Source organism: Pinus tabuliformis, chromosome X (assembly GCF_031772625.1).
Source record: "Pinus tabuliformis cultivar Carrire ecotype Pingquan chromosome X, CPIR1, whole genome shotgun sequence".
Lineage (NCBI taxonomy): Eukaryota > Viridiplantae > Streptophyta > Pinopsida > Pinales > Pinaceae > Pinus > Pinus tabuliformis.
This window is the reverse complement of record NC_142308.1, coordinates 1,363,335,271-1,363,352,871: the sequence shown is the minus strand read 5'-3', so window position 1 is coordinate 1,363,352,871 and position 17,601 is coordinate 1,363,335,271.

Here is a 17,601-nt window from a genome sequence, read left to right as displayed (position 1 = left end):
TAAAAGGAAAATCAAAAAAGCCATTGAGATCAGGGAAAATTTTAAGAACCCCCCCATAATTTATAAATATAATAATTGGGCGAATCTCCATGGTATATAGGAAAAATGGAAGGCGATTTTATCAATAATATAATATGTATATATAATTTTCTGGCGAATCTCTCACCAGGCATGGCGAATATTTTACTCAATTATAAAATCTTGTAAGAACTTGGCAAGTCTTTCACTAAATAATAAAACTTTGTAAAGTCCTAGTGAATTTTAGCATTGTGAACTCTTAGAGAATTTTTTGAAGAAGTATAAAACCATATATGATAAGAGCCACATGGTGGCAATATCACTATCTTTTTTCACATTTCCACGACATGGAACTTGTCTATAAAATTATAAAAACACCAACCAGGAACAGGAACAACTCAAATGCTTTGTGAGAGCTAGTCTAGAAAAAAGCAACAAATAACATGTCGGCAGAATTGTTCATCGGTGAGCCGCTATTTCGTGGGCAATCTGTAAAGGAGTAGTTGGATATCATATTTCCAAATCCGGGAAAGCCTTTCCCATCCCTCACAAGATTTGTTAAAAATGTTGGGTGTCTAGAAGGTGTGGATTTGCTGAAACAAATGTTACAAGTGGATGGAAACAAAAGAATAACAGCTAATGAAGCTTTGAAACATCCATACGTTCAGTCCTACAGGACTATAAACAGCTGCCATAAAGATTAAAAATGGAAATCAGCTACAAATCTCTTGATGACAACACTATCAAGATAGAGGTCGATGCTCTCTTAAAGACAGAGCTGCTGGAAATGGAAGCAGGTGCTATGAAGCTGACACTAGTAAAAGATGGGACATCACAGCTTCCCATAGTGCATCCCACTCTGGGACAATCAATTTTTTGATGTTTTGCAGATTGGGTTACAGTCTTGCAACTTGTTTTGGATTTGTCACCAACCTGATGTTTTGCTTCTAATTTATTTTCATCTGGTGATAAACAAAGTGTCAATCTTTTCTTAGGATAAAATAGTATTCTTTACAGACATATTAACTTGGCTAAAAATTCCAGGACAATATGAACAGGACAGCTTCCAGGTTTTTTTGAAGATTTATCCTATCAATTTACTGCCGGAGGGTTTTCTGTGATTTCTTGCACTTTTGAAATTTAATCAAATTTCTACTTGAAATAAAAGTTCAGAAGAGACTATATCACTAATGCTAAACACACATAATTGAGAAGCCGATATGAAGCATTGTTTTTTTGGGTGTGTTACAACTTTGGTGACCATGCAGCTCAGTCATTGCATGTTCAGTTTGTAACTCCACCTTGAAAGAGTGAAATGTGTGGTGTAGGATAAGAAGCTCTCTGTTAAGGCACAATTGTTTTTCCCCAAAATTCTAATATCTAGATTCTATCTTGTTCATGTCTGTGTCAGGTGATGTTTCTTTTCACATGCATGTGTTTAGTCAGATATAAAATACTCAAGTTCTCACCGGCCTGGGCTACAGTGGCCATTCTGATGATCTATTTCATACTCATTGCATTTTTCTAATAAAATGACATTATATTCATTTAAATTATGTGATTGAAATAGGGATACAAGAGCTTATTTGTATTTGAAGGTCTATAAGGCAGAGTATAAGCTCACACCAATCCTTGTTATTCTCTACAAGAGAAAATCAGTTTCTATTTCACTCCTCAATAACACTGACTAAATCTCAGTTTGAAAATCAGTTAAATTAAGAAGACTAAATCCCAGTTTGAAAATCAGTTAAATTTAGATGAAATTACTCATTCAAAATCATTTGGATGAGGAAATTGTCAAATAATTGTAAGTTGTCGTCTTAGAGAACATGAAGGGAGCACATTCGTCATATTCTACCAACTGCAACATACCTACCTTCAATGCACTCTCTGTAAGGACCATAACGAGAGCAAATGTGGACCCATGTACAAATTTTTACTGCCTCAGGGTTTGTTTCGTCCTGTGACTACTAGGTTCGTTAGTCCTTCACATAACTCTCGAACAAAATGAATCCAAGAGTGGAATATAGACTCTTTACACGCAATTTATTTTCTAGAAAGTCTATACAGAGAAATGAAAGTTGCAAGTATAAGAATTATGCTTCAAAAATGAATTTTCTTGTGTAGTGAGCTATACCAAGGGTATGCTTTTGCAAAGTTTTATAACAGAAAAATTTGTCAAGAGGAATTTATTAAGGAAATCTCTTGTTAGAAATGAAATCCAGTTGAGTTGAGATAAAGTCCATAGTTACAAAGAAGTATTGTTGTGGAAAGCAATTCCACTATGACATTCCTGTACATTTTAATACAATATAAGAGGAAATTGATGTGATTTCCAAGCTACTTGAATCCATTGAACACAGAGAGAATCAGTTGAGAACTGATGAATGAACATGGAAATCGATGTAATTCCTAAGCTACTTGAATCCATTTTGAACACAGAGAGAATCAATTGAGAACTGATGAATGAACATGAGCTGAAGCAAAAGGACACTATCATTAAGCTAGTCGACCTTGAAATTGAAGAAAATGATCATGTCAAACAAATCTACTAGCAGTGTACTAATAACAGTAAAATCGACTTGCAAGAAGAAAGTAACTTAAATACCACATTTGTTGGAAAATGAAATCAATCAACATCTAATCTTCTTCTGGAGAAAAACTAAAAGAGCTTTATTTCACTTTGAATTTCAAATGCTTGTTAAATGATCAAGTGGTAGTTGCAAAGAACAACTCAAACTGGGTGATACCAAAACAAAATAATTTAGTATTTCCAAGACAAAATAACATTACTGATGTATCTTTGGATTCCATGAAAACAAAGCAATTTGATGTATTGAAATGATATTAGGAGATTAGTAAAGAGGATCAAATTAAGTGATGTTATGGCCATACCATTGTATCCATTTACACTTCGAGCGAAGAGACTCAGCAACATGAAGAACATCGAGTGCCCTCCAAGAAAATGTAGTCCTTGTGGTTTGTAGAGAGTCTTCACACTCTAACATCGGGCTCTTCAAACCATCTCTGCACAAGGTCATTACAAATTTAAAAAATCAGCAAGACCCAAATTTGGTAGTAAATATGACCAAAAGAAGAACTAGTGCAAACAATTTTCACAATCTTGTTTTTGAAACCAACATTATAATCTCCTTAGCATTATGATCAGCTGTCAGTGTTCTTCCCAAGTCAGCAAACTCAGCTCCGCCTTGAAAAAGTGTAATTGCATAAAAGGAATGTCGGTCTCATGCCAATAGGTCTCCTACGATGAATGCGCAGGAACCTAGTACATAGACCATTTTTCTCTTCGCTTAGCTACCTAGGGCTTATTTCCCTTTCCAAATATCAATAATTCTTTTCCAAGAAAACATAAAATAAGAATAATATTTTACTATATTCTAAAAGGTGAAGATGTTGAAATCATGCCACAAAGTGAAAGGAAATCAAATATCTTTCCTCAAACCACCAAATATATAAAGAAAACAACAATAATTATAAAAATAAAACTAGATCTGTCGATCTATGCATGAAATAATTCAAGCGACTAAAAAAATATGACCAAAATAAACCAAAAATTTCAAACTTGACAAAATCCTCTAAACAAGCAGCAAACAAACTGCTAAAATTTTCTAAGATATTAGAGCTAGACATCAACGCAATTTCATGTACTTGAATAAGCCCATTGTTGCTTAGCGTTAGACTTCTTAAATTAGTTATTTATCATTTAATACTAGGACACTGTCTATGTGAAAAGAAATAGGTCCCAGCTTCATCAAATCTGACTTCATTTCAAATCAAAGATCAAATCCAAAGAACACTAACTCGTTACTCTTGGATCGTACTAATGTTAAATACACAAAATAACAAAAAATAAAGATATGATAAAAAAGTAGACCTGCAAGATTATATTGGTCGAGTGTGACAGGGACACAAATAACTGAGACTAGAGAGATTTATAGAAGGCAGTAGTTACTATTGTGTGATTAGTGGTATGGTGGAGAGACCTACCAAGAAGGGACGTTGGTCTCGGAAAAGTATAGTAGGGAGATCCATAGAGCATTTATGTAAAAGGAAGATGAGAAGTGTCGTCTTCAAGTTGGTTTATGTTATGGTAGAATTTTGTTGGTGATAAGTGGTAACAAAACACTTACATCAATAGGTAAAAAGTAAATTCGGGGCATGAGTTGGACTGACTCATGTTATCTCATCCCTTAATGGTCCTAAGGACATGTGGGGACCCGAACAACTTAGTACCTAAAAGACTTGAAAACATGGCTGACAAATCACTGACAAGAAATGGCTAGCAAATGAAAAGAAATAGGTCCCAACCTCACCAAATCCAGCTTTATTTCCTGTCACAAATAAGAAACAAACAATGTAATGATTAAATATGAAACATCAATCTTAAAATAACACACATCAAAATAATGTTGCTGCAATGTTACAATGAAAAATACAAATATAGAACCTATTTTTACCTGAAGTTGACATATAGTAATTTTGCATGATCAATGGAACATGTATAACAAAATAAGAGTCCTAGGGTAGTTCAATTTCCCAGTTCTCATCTTGGTCCTCATTTTCTAAATTGTGAACATGATCTTCTCTAAATGAACTGTCATTATGAGCCTCCAAAACATTATGTTCTATATCAAGTTCATTAGATAGATTTATTATACTGTTTTCTCCCCTTCTATCACAATCTGATCGCCAAAGAGTTAGCGCTCTTTCATATGGAAAATTGGCAATGTCATACTTTGTTACATATAATCTTAAACATGTATCCACATGTTTATCAAGCTTGTTCCTCAACTTTGACTTCAAGAATGATAATGCACTAAACATTCTCTCATCCTCCACTGATCCCAAAATCATGGTTTGACACAAATTTGCTAATTTGAAATATTCTGATATGTTTTCTTGCAGGTATTGGCTAGCACTTAAAGTAGTCCATAATCTTGTTATAGCACCATTTTCATTAGGATTCTCCAAAAAAGGATATTGCTTCCACATTGTTTCAGCAAAGCGTCCACCTTGTTGATACAATTTTGATGAATCTAAAATACCTTCAATGTGTTCTCCATGTATCCAGACTTTCTTGCAAAAATGGTCTACTAAACATTTTAATCTTTTTTGAAAATCAGCTTTTAAAGTTCTTCGACATTGACAATTGTTCCAATATTGAGGGTATACCACACACATGGCCTCCAACAATTCATCTCGAGGAAATCGTTCTCTTATCTCTAATGATAGTGATCTTGCAATTTCTATCAAATTTTGTCTCACTGAAATCACAATATTATCAAATTGGTCTCTTGACACGGGGCAATCTTTGGTGATTCGTCCTGTCTTACTAATATAATGAAAGGGAACCATATACCCACGCACTACGATACATAGTATCCCTTTTTCATCAAAGGTCAAAAATTTTTCCGTATTTTCTATATTGATGATCTCAGTCCAACTTTTAAACTCTGGACCAGTAAAAGAGTCTGGCATCATATACAAATTATCCAATGCAAGACATGCTGACTTTCTTGCATTTGTGTATTCCGCAATATACATTGTGCGATTCTGAGACATTTTCACGAGGACATTCATTTCATGTAGCATAGGAAGAATTCCAGCCAATGTCAATAATGTCTCTATATTAGTTAGTTGAAAAAGAAGATCTTGAGCTTTGTCTACATTATAGCGATTTTCATACATCAACCCTACCAAAGATTTGAACTCACTAAATAGTCTTTGAGCTGGTCCATTTAATGAGATCCATCTTGTATCAACATATTTCAGTAGTTTTTTTCCATCCGTAATACCATCTGCAAATTGTTGAAACTCTAAATATCGTTTGGGACTACGAGAAAAGTATGCATGAGTCTCACGTACAAGATCTTCAACTTTTGAAACTGATGGAAACTTGCTTACTATTTTAAATGCAAGATTCATCCTATGAGCCATACAATGAATATTAAGCATATATGGTGAAGCTGATAGTTGTAGCCTAACACAAAGGCCATTCCTTTGTCCTTGCATTACCGCTGCTCCATCTGCTCCAACACATACCAACTTTTTTGCAATCATTAATTCATCCATACCACTTTCCTTCAATCCATTAAGAACAAGTTCATAAATATTTTCAGCTGTAGAAGTCTCTCTCATCTTATTAATCCCAAGTAGATAGGAATGTCTAATATGGTCATTAACCATATAAATGCTCATGCAAATCCATGAAGTATTATCTATAGTTGTAACCTCATCTAAAGACAATGCCAAAAACCTAGCATTTGCAATCTTCTCTTTCAAATCATCCTTTTCTACTTGAGCTAGATATCCTGCCCATCCCCAACCACTAGTTACAGACCAATGAGAAGATGGAAAGTTTGGCACTTGAAGAAAAGATAGTAATTTCATGTGATCTGGATAATCTGTCATAGGACGACCTTTAGATAAGATGTGAAACACAGTGCTCAATTGTATCGTCTTGGATAACAAATTTCTTTCCATCGTCTTTTCAAATAGAGATATGATGGTTCCTCCGTCCGCCTCAAGTTTCCTCTTACATAATAAATATTTTTTATATTCTTCTGCATATTCAACATGTCGACATTCCTCGGAAGATTTCCATCTAACAATAGATTTCTCTTTACCATTTACAATTTTCGTTTCATACACCTTTCTTGCATGCTTTTGTACCGTATCTAGCTTCATCTGAAATTTCACATCCTTTTGAGTTTTCCAACTACACGCAATACATCTAACTTGTCGGAAAAGCTCTTTCTCATTTGTAGGAGGTATTTCTTCAATAAATGGAAAACTTGAGACCCAATTTTCTTGGAATCGTCTTCCTATGGCCCACTGGCCTCTTTTCCTTTTCCGCGAATGGATTGTGTCACTTTCCAAGGAAAAATCTTTAACATTTTCATCACCAATTTCTGTTGAAACTGCATTTATCTCACCCTGACCACTTGAGGAACCTATTTCTTCATCCATCGTATGGATATCAAATGCATTTCCACAAGAGTTAACCTCTCTCTCAGTAACAGATTGTTCAAAGGAGCTTGAATCATGAAGAGGATGTGTATTTTTGGATGGAGCCTTTTGAAAGTATGATAATACATCTGTTTGCCTTGATGGTTTCTTCCCATGATTATCTTTTGACATCTCACTAAATATTCCACAAGTAAAATTTCCAATCGATCTGCAAACCTGCATCAACAGTTTTCAAGCGTTGAGATATGCTTCATATAAATTCACTTGTTCATAGAAAATAGAATTATACTTTGCAAAACTACTTCAAGTTGACGAGAGTAAGTTGATAAACTACTTCATATAAAGTGCTTTCTAAGTAAGTTGATAAACCACTAAGTTCTTGTTGGATAAGTTGATAAACCACATACTTGTTACTGAATGAAATGATTAACCACTTGGGTGCTAGTTGGAAGGTTGATAAAAAACTAGGAAGGTGATCTAAAACATTGGAGATCTTGCTAAAAAGAGCTAGAAATGCTTCAATTTGTATTAATGTTGAAAACATGTGGTTGTGGTTTATAGTTTTTTTGGAAATTGTTGTTTGATATGTTTTTCTGCAAGTGTGTAGAGAAATAGATAAATATCACCAATTAGGCTTATGCATGGATATAAGATGTATGAAAGAGGTGTGTCATGTTTGTGATCAAAGGAGGAGTATCATTCATATTCTATTCTAGTGGAAACTCTCTATGTGAAACTAGATGGAGATTCTACTATGAAGAAAGGAGTAACATTCCTACTCTTTCCTAGTCGAAACTCCCCATCTGCAACTATATCACGACTCCACTGATACCATAGGCTAAATATTGCCAGAATGGTAGGTTGAATATGGTCTCTAAAGAGGTATAACTAATGGGTAGACACTAAGTAAATGTAGTCATTTTTCCTTAGTGACCTTGAGTATATAGCCATGATCAAATACGATGGAGTTAATATTGATCTTGTTTATGTTACAATGACTTCCCCCATCACAAAATGTGTGTATCGATAAGATTTGGAGTTATCATGTGCTCGTCGTGATTACAAGTTATATTGGTATTGATGTAAACATAGTTGACAAGGATTGAACCAATCAAAGCCTTGCACATCACATGAGGATGGTTTTGATTGAGTTTGTCTATTCTAAGACAAATTATAAATTATGAGGATAATATTTAGCAGGACATTTTCAATTCATAAAATAGAACTCATGAGAGTGTAATTTATATAGAGAGAATTTCACTCATTTAATTAGAGACAATATTTATGTATCAAGTAGATGAGTTTATTAACAAGTTTAGAAATGGAAACTAAATACTATAGATTCACATTAACATAACTGGCCGGTAGAAGGGGCTGAGTAGGGCCGATAGAAGGAGCTGAGAGGGCGTTTTCACAAGCTCTGCTATCTTATATAATACATTCATTCCCTGACCCAGTTCGAGCCTACTGACTGCGGAAGGAAGAAAGGGGGATCGAGAGAGCAGCTCTCAATAAGTACTTGGCAGGAGATGCGCTAGAAAGAAGGGTTATCCCCACCATGAAAGAAGTCATAACTCCATAGATCACTTGGAAATGAAGTGTTTCTATAACATAGGTAATTGGCAAGAAGTGTTTATTTCACGTATTACTTGACTATCCCATTTCGGTTATTTTAGAAGTTATATTATTTAAATGTGAATTGTTATGTGCACACACAAAAATATTTACAAAATTTGTGGGAGGACGTACATAGTAAAAAGAAAGAATTTAGCTTAGAGTTGGGTTAACAATATGCATTTATGTTAATTAAAATTATGAATTATGCATAGAAGGGACATGTGGGTAGGTGCACAGTAGGAATATTAATGAATTAGTAACTAGTAATTTTTAGTCAAGAGGAATGTGTCATTATACACAAGTTCTATAAGAAGAAACAAAGGGAGGTTAAGCTGACCACCTTAAACTCCCTAATATTGGATAGTTTCTATAATGCTAAAATTTTAATGGCGGAGGGTTTTGTATCGATTTTGCTAAATCCTTATTAGGTTTAACTTAGGCACATGGAATCCATAAATTTTAGGTAGTTGAAAAATATAATGGACAACAAGATGTGTTCGTTCACCATTTATATTTTGTACACACCTCATACAACCTTTGGAAGTCATGGGTTAAAATGGAGGAAAAGTACCATGCAAGCATAATATGGGGTTCAAATTTATTCCTACTACTAGAACAATTTTTTAAATAAATTTATTAAAATGAAATTGGAAAAAAATTCATAAAAAATTACAACCGAAAATTAAAACCTAATCACTTTCAAAATATTTAATAACAATTCTATAGTTAAATTTTACTCTATTAAAAAAGATTCAATAATATATATATATATATATATATATATATATATATATATATATATATATATATATATATATATATATATATATATATATATATATATATATATATATATATATATATATATATATATATATATATATATATATATATATAAGTATAAGTTTACGCTCAATATAAATCTCAATCCTTAAAGGTGCATAGAGCAATACATGTATTGATTTTTATGTACAAAATTACATAGAAGACTGCATGTAGTTTATAGATGTAACAATGATGGGAACACGGGGATTTTAACACTTTAAAAATGTAACACTATATTTTTTCACACATTTTACTAACTTCACAAGGAACCTACCATTTTATAATATAACCTAATTTTATCCATTTTCATGATTTTTTTAAAAATATTTTTAAGGTTTATGAGAGACATTTTTATTTCTAAGGTTCAACTTTAGAAATAATGTAATTTTTTTTTTAAATTTTTTAAGCATATCATATATCACCTATATCATTATTGCATTGGAGATATGTTGTTATACTTAAAAATAAAAGTTATAATTTAAAAATAAAAATAATACAACTATACATATTAAATGGTTGGTAATTTTCGATTCACATAAAAACACATACTTTATAATATATATCACATTACCAAAATTAAAAAAAAAATCATAATGTATCAATCTTTTTTTGTTGCACACCATGTAAATGTCACTACATGAATTTGTTTGTGTATTTTTTGTAAAAATGCAATCAATGACTGAGTTGAAGGAGAGGACACATATTTAGATATATGAGGAGGAGAGGTTGTTTGTGATGTTTTTAAACCAAGCCATATGAATCTCATTTACTTCCATTTACCTCTAACCCTGACAAATTTAATGCCCTACAAAAATAGGTAGTAAAGTCTTCGTATGGGTACCTTTAGTGGAGGGAAGTGCCCATACTTTCCTCTTCCTCATAGGAGATAATGGAAAGATGCCAACCGTATAGATGTGGTCAGATTTAAAACAAGAGAGAGTGAAATTAAAGGAGAAAACAAAGAAAAAAATGGGAATGCAAAGAAGAGAAGGGCGGTATAAAAATGAGATAAAGTTTGAAGAATAGCGCAAAGAAGGAAATGCTTGAATAGTTGTAGAGGAAGAAGAAACAACCCTAAGCTAGTGCTTCAGAGTTAGGGAGAAATAACAGATGATTATGTTTATGCCTGAAATACGTGTCTTTGCTTGACTAACCAGTGAGTGGCTCAGTAGAGAGTTGAATCACTTAGTGCTTTCTAAGTAAGTTGATAAACCACTAAGTTCTTGTTGGATAAGTTGATAAACCACATACTTGTTACTGAATGAAATGATTTACCACTTGGGTGCTAGTTGGAAGGTTGATAAAAAACTAGGAAGGTGATCTAAAACATTGGAGATCTTGCTAAAAAGAGCTAGAAAGCCACTAAACAAGATGAAGCTATCCTCCCCCTTGCTCAACAATTCTCTACAGATCTCAGAACAGAACCAAAGGTAATCTCAGGAACAGCGTACTATACTACTATGACAAAGAACCACAATTCTGAAAGAAACATCAGTTTGGTTAGGATCTTCAAACAACTACCAAGGAATCAAGCAAATGCTGCTCTGCAATTCCAAGACTTCAAGTATCCAGATGCATTGCATTGCTCTATGGCACATCAATGCAATTAATTAAGCATAGAAATAACATCTCTATGTAGCGGCACTTAAAATATTACAAAAGAGGGTTCTAAGATGTTTGCAGGTGATCACCAGTTCAGGGCTTTGCAAGATGAAGTCTGCAGACTGCTGCTAATTGTGAGGTAGAAGGTGTGCCTCTTTTGAGAGGATTTGCTACTGCCTTTTTGTAAACCTCGCTGTTAAAGCCTTTGGCTATTGATGAATAGGGTGTTGTGATTATGAGGGATTTATCATTTATTACTGTCCGCTGAGAAGGTGGGTGCTGCTACTTATGGATATAGAGCTGTTGCTATTAATAAAAGAAAGGGATGCTGTTTCTAATAGTAACCTGCTGTTTTGATTTGGAGAGCAAGACACTACATTTATGGTGTTATTTACTGATATTTTTGAGAAGAAGTCACTGCTTATTTTAGAAAAGAAAATCTATTATTTTCAGTAAACAATTGTGAATATTTTTAGACAAGCAGACTGCTACTATTTTTAGCAGATGATTGCTATTCTTTATAGAGAACACATTAAATTTGGAACATTCTTCTTTAGAAAAACACAAAGTTTTCAGATTTGGAACAGAATTTTGATTATAAAATATAGGAGCAAGAGGAGGAGCAGACATCAGTGCATCCTTCACTCTTCTTCTGCAAATATTCGTCTCTTCTTCGTTCTTTGTCCAATTTCTGAGTCCAAAGGCTACAGTCTGATGTCTTTCATACATCAATAAACTCTCAACTGATTATTATTCTAAGTCCCCTTAGGTTCCTTAGGGCAAGTTTGTATCTAAAATTGTGTCAGGAATATGTACTCTCATCATCTCTGATTAATTGAAGTCTAGTCTGGTTAAATGAAAGATGCTTTACTGTGAGAGTTCAATAGTGGATCACTGTCATTGCTTTCATAGTTCAGACATTGGATTCTTTTAATCCGCAAGATCATTCACTGAGGTACATTCCAAAAAATATATAATTATTGTTGCCACATCATCCAGATTTAGAATAATAATCTATTGGAATGGACACATTGATAAAAATTCCATTGTTGAGTTTGGGTTTGAGTTATTTCTTCCTCTAACTGCTCTCCAAAGCTAACTATTCAAACCAAGTCACCCTTCAATGACATACAACTCACAAGGTTCTCAAAGGCAGAAAAATCAAAAGCGTATAACAATTAATATGTCCTTTACTGCTCCATTTTCAGGTGAAAGATTCTCAGTAATATAAACAGATCTTCCAATAGTCAACATGTAACAACAACCAAGAAAATATAGGAATCCACCAATAAACTATAATGCAAGGTCTTTTTTCTCTTTTCGAAAGGTTTCCATGAAAAACTTGTGCAAATTCATTTGTAGAGTAAGCACATAAAATGTTAATGTAATTAACCTTGAGCATGGAACATAATTCTTCTTAATCTCCATGATATTCAAGAATCAAACTCCAATGGCAGCATTGGCTTCAACACGTCTTCCTTTTATCCCTTCAAAGCTGCCATGGGTCATGATGGCTTGATCAATGATCGCATGCTCTTAAGACCAACAGTCTATACTTAATTAGACTACAGTCTATACAACAGTCTATACAGACACTGTGTTCAATCCAGATTTTGATTACAAACACCATTGAGGCCATACGGTATCTCCAATTTTTCACATCATTGAGGTCATCAGTATCTCCAGTTTCAAACAGCATTCAGGCCACATTTGCTTCAAAGTGCTTACAAGTATTGTCAAACGGCAGTACATTCTAAATTTACTCATATTACACTTGAGAACTAGAACACATACCGCTTGAGAAGAGAGCTGCTGCAGCTTCAAGTACCTCAAGTGTAATATGAGTAAAGTTAGGCCTAAGCACCTTTATTATTGAGATTGAGTGCTTTCACATACCAGGAGACAGGTGTGTGTGTTGACTTCAAGTTTGGCCTGGGAGAATTATTACACACTTTAAGCAGATTCTGTGAGGTTTCAAGGCACAGTGGGAACAAATCTTCAACTAAGGAGGTTGAGAACTGTCTAGTGACCTAGAACAACTAAGTGGGTTATGCGAAGATATTTATTAAGGGTGGTTGTGTTGAAGGTAGTAGGGAGGTTTAGAACGCAAGACAGGGGCAAGTATAGTCACTGTGAGAAAGAACTTGTGGAAAATCTAGTAAGGACAGCACTAAAGACAAGGAAAATTGCCCAAATTATACGGTATATATAGTGAATTTTATTTTATGGTGACCTTCCTAATTCTGTTCTATGGCTACTTTCTCATGGCACTTGTCTCTGAACTAGCAAACATACAGTTTTTTTGTTGTAAAAAAATTAGTTAACTGGTGGTCAAAAATTCACTTGCTCATTCTAAGATATTTGAAAAACCTGTCTGGCATGTTTAGGTCTATGATTGGAAATGTTTCAAGGACAGCACGAAAGAAGGAAAATTGCCTAATTATATGGTATATACCTAGTCATAACCTATATCAATTTTAATGTTCTTCCAATTAACAAGTTGAATACATGCATGAGTCACGATCATAATTTAATTTATATTTTGCAAGCATTGGCAATATCGTTAAAAAATTTAGTGGATATGAAAAATGTTCATTCCCATTAGACAGAAAATTGATGTCAACTTGTTTTTTCCCATCCCCTTGTAATTGGTTAACATTTTGAAGTAGTTAGGGGTATTCTGTATTTGTTTTTTGAATTATGTGTTTTGTTTGAAATGACAGCCTGCATTTTTTTCATTGTTTTTTCATATGCTACTGCTTATGCTTGTAGCAAGAAATATACTTAGAAGAGATCGGCATCCTCTGATAGGGCTTTTTTCATTTCTAGACCAGTAGCAAAAAATATACTTAGAGACCAGCATCCTCTGATGGGGCTTCTTTCATTTCTAGACCAGTTTCCTTAGAAGATAATCAAGGAAAACAAGAACAGCTCATATTCCTTGAGGCAGGTGAAATAGGGCCTACAAAATCAATACCCTTTCTTGAAAAGGGTCTGGCTAGAACTAGCTGCAAGGGTGTAGCACCTGTCTTTTGAAAATTTTCCCATTCTCTAGACATAATCACATGACCATGCGTACTTTTCTATAGCTCTGAAAACAGATGGCCAACAGTATGCACTTTGTGTGTAGTCTTTTGGGCTGCAAAATGTCTTTCAGAAAGGTCTCCATGGCATATGCTCAAAATGTGATAGATCTCATCCTCTCTTTCACATCTCTGCAGAACATAATCAATATCTTGTTTGTACAAGCTCCTGGAAATTCAAGGCAGCACTTTGTTTCACCAATGATCTGTGATCATTTTCAAAAAAGGTTGTGGCAACACCCCACCAACACCAAAGTTATCTATATCAGCGAACCATGGTGTCCTTTTGCTGATTGCAAACAGGTGCACTCCAGGACCATATCAGGGTTCCCTTCTACTCAATTCACTGACTATGATAGATGATCTGCAATTATGTTATCTTTCTGAGATTATCTTGGATGTCTAAATTGAACTCCTGAAACAATACTCAATAGCGGATGATGCATGAGGTGGTGGTGGTCTTATTCATCTAGAACTTGATTGTTGAATGTTTGATGAGTGGTCAAAATAGATAAGGAAATATTTTTTGGTTGACTTAGCACCTCCGATCAATACAATGAAGCTGCAATTGCTTTATTTTGGATATTGAATAAATAAAAAACCCTGCCATTCTATGAGAGAAACCTTTGGTTAAAACCCCAGAAGTGGGGGTTGTTTATTTTGCCAATATTAGATAAAACTTACACTTGGGCCTACCTATTTCTCATAAGCATTGGAACACACATTATCATGGGGATATTGAATAAATAAAAAACCCTGCCATTCTATGAGAGAACCCTTTGGTTAAAATGCCAAGAGTGGGGGTTGTTTATTCTGCCAATATTAGATAAAACTTACACTTCCTACCTATTTCTCATAAGCATTGGCACACACATTATCATGGGGATAGTGAATAAATAAAAAACACTGCCATTCTATGAGAGAACCCTTTGGTTAAAATGCCACGAGTGTGGGTTGTTTATTCTACCAATATTAGATGAAACTTACACCTGGATCTGCCCATTTCTCATAAGCATTGGCACACATATTATCATGGGTATGAGCATGTCATTGGAGGACTTGAACCTTAGTGGGAGTAATAACAACACCTTGCTTTCATTGACTTGGCAAGCCACTAATGACAACAAATGAATTTTTATTTGAGATATGTTGCATATATTACTTCGAAGGTCAAATCACTACATACAAGAATTTCTTTTATCACATGATATTCTAAGATATAGATAATCCTTCAACTCAGGTATGCCATCAAATTAGATATGCCTATGGAGGGTCATGAAAACCTGAAAAAGTCAAACGTCCAAGAATTCTTAAGGTTCCACAGATCAACAAAAATAAGGCTGGTTTTTTTTTACAGTGCCTATCAAGGAACTCCGAGGAAATGTGAAACTAGTAGCATTTTGTATTTAATAGAAAAACGTTATGTTTCTTTCAAGTATGCAACAGACCAGAGGACTAATAATAGAGCTGAGTTTTACACTTTATGGTTACTTCTGAAATGTGCAACTTAAAAAGGAATTGATGGTCTCTAAGATATGGGGGATTCAAAACTGATTATAGATTGGGCAAATGGAAGAAGCCATATTGAAAATCTGGTGCTTATTCTAACCATAAACAGGATTTCAGAGGTAAGAATGAAGTTTGCAGAAATTATCTATTTTCATGCCTATGGAGAATTCAATGAACATATTGTCTAAGTAAGAATTGTCAATGCAGAAAGGGCCACTGCCAGAAAAGGAATTTAAGGGTAAAGTTACCCCAGTTAGAACTATGCAATAATTGCGTTGCCTAGTGAATGAAGTTTTTATACTTTTTGAGGGACCCGTAGCATCATCATCATTTGGACTGGAGTATTTGTGCTTGGCTGGGCTATTAATGGAAGCAGGGGGTTTACAGAAGGCCCTTGTTTATTATAAGGGGGCAATCAGGTTGAAGCCTATATTTGGATGTTCAATTGAGCCAAGGAAATGTATTAAAGGCTATGAGAGAGCTTCAAGATGTAATTTTGCGCTACCAACCAACAATCCAATTGTGTATTGACTATCTATTTGCCTTCGGGTATTTATCCAATGCTTTTTATGAACAAGAGTTGGCATTACCACTCTAGAAATATTCTATCATCCTGGACTCCATCTTTTTGGAGGTATAGAATAACCTGGGTGATGCATTGAAAATTTATGGGGAAAGTGGACGAAGAAATTGCTTGTTACCAGAACTACCTTCAAATTTAGGAAAATCATCCTCAGGCTCTGACAAATTCTGGGGGTATTTATATGGAATGGAATATGGTAAATTTGGTTGCTGCTCCTTTTTGTGGGATCCAATTGATATATAATGCAGGGGATGTCAAAGGTTCTCAAACAGTTTCCTTCAATTTTCCAAATTATAAGAAAACAATAAACGAGGTGGGAATTGCCATGGTCATGCTCAAAAATGTTGCAGAGGCTAAATTGAGGTCTATTGCAGGTACATGCATTTCTGAAGAACAAAACCAATATGTGGATTCTGAATCCATGTTCACACATATGGTTTTCAAAGAACATTGTCATGGGATTAAGCTTTCCAATAACAAGCAGTCACTTGAGAATAGAACAAAAGGATAACTTCTTATAGCTCCAGATGAAGATGCACTGAATGTTTTGGCAAACTTCATGGCTAATGAACAACGATATGTTGTATAAATTCTACATATTTACAACGTAGAACCAGATTATATTAACACAACATTGGTAACTGTCTTCCATAATTTTATAAGGGAGGATTTTGGTGACATTGTTGTATTCTTAATGAGGCAAGAGAGAATTGAAAGACTCCTGCAAAAGTAGGCTACACATTTGTTTGAGAAAATACCACAATTATCTGTTGTTGTCGGAGTAGAAAATTGCCTTGGGATAATGGAGGTCCTTCCAAGTCCATGGTTGAACTCATTTCCACCAGCTATTCTGTGCTTATAGATACTACTCCAAGGGAACATAGCCTGGTCATTTCACATCCAAAGTTAACAATCGTGCAAAAAGAATCTTCAGACATAGAGCTGGATTTTGCAAATCTGAGTTTTGAGGTAGTCTCACAACTGGTAGGTTGGTTCGATGAACTAGCCAATGAGATTAATTCAAGTAGAAGGCCAATTAGTATACTTGATAATGAAGATCTTCACACAACTAATCCTTATATAAAAAGTCTAGTGCGCCAGGTGGATGAGAACTGTCTTTCACTGACATTAGATTGGCCTAGTCCTAATGCCATTAATAGAATGAGGCAGCCGAGAATGGAAGAAGAACGAATAAGGCAATGGAACATCAGTTTCATTGTTTTCATGACCAAAGCAGATGGTAAGGCAGCCGAGGATGAAATGCAAGAGTTTAGCTAGGGTGAATTGGTTACACTTCCTTTCCAAGACGATGAGCATCAAATGAACATGATCGACACCATGGCAATGTGTGTGGTTGATTGTAGTTGTGCTTAT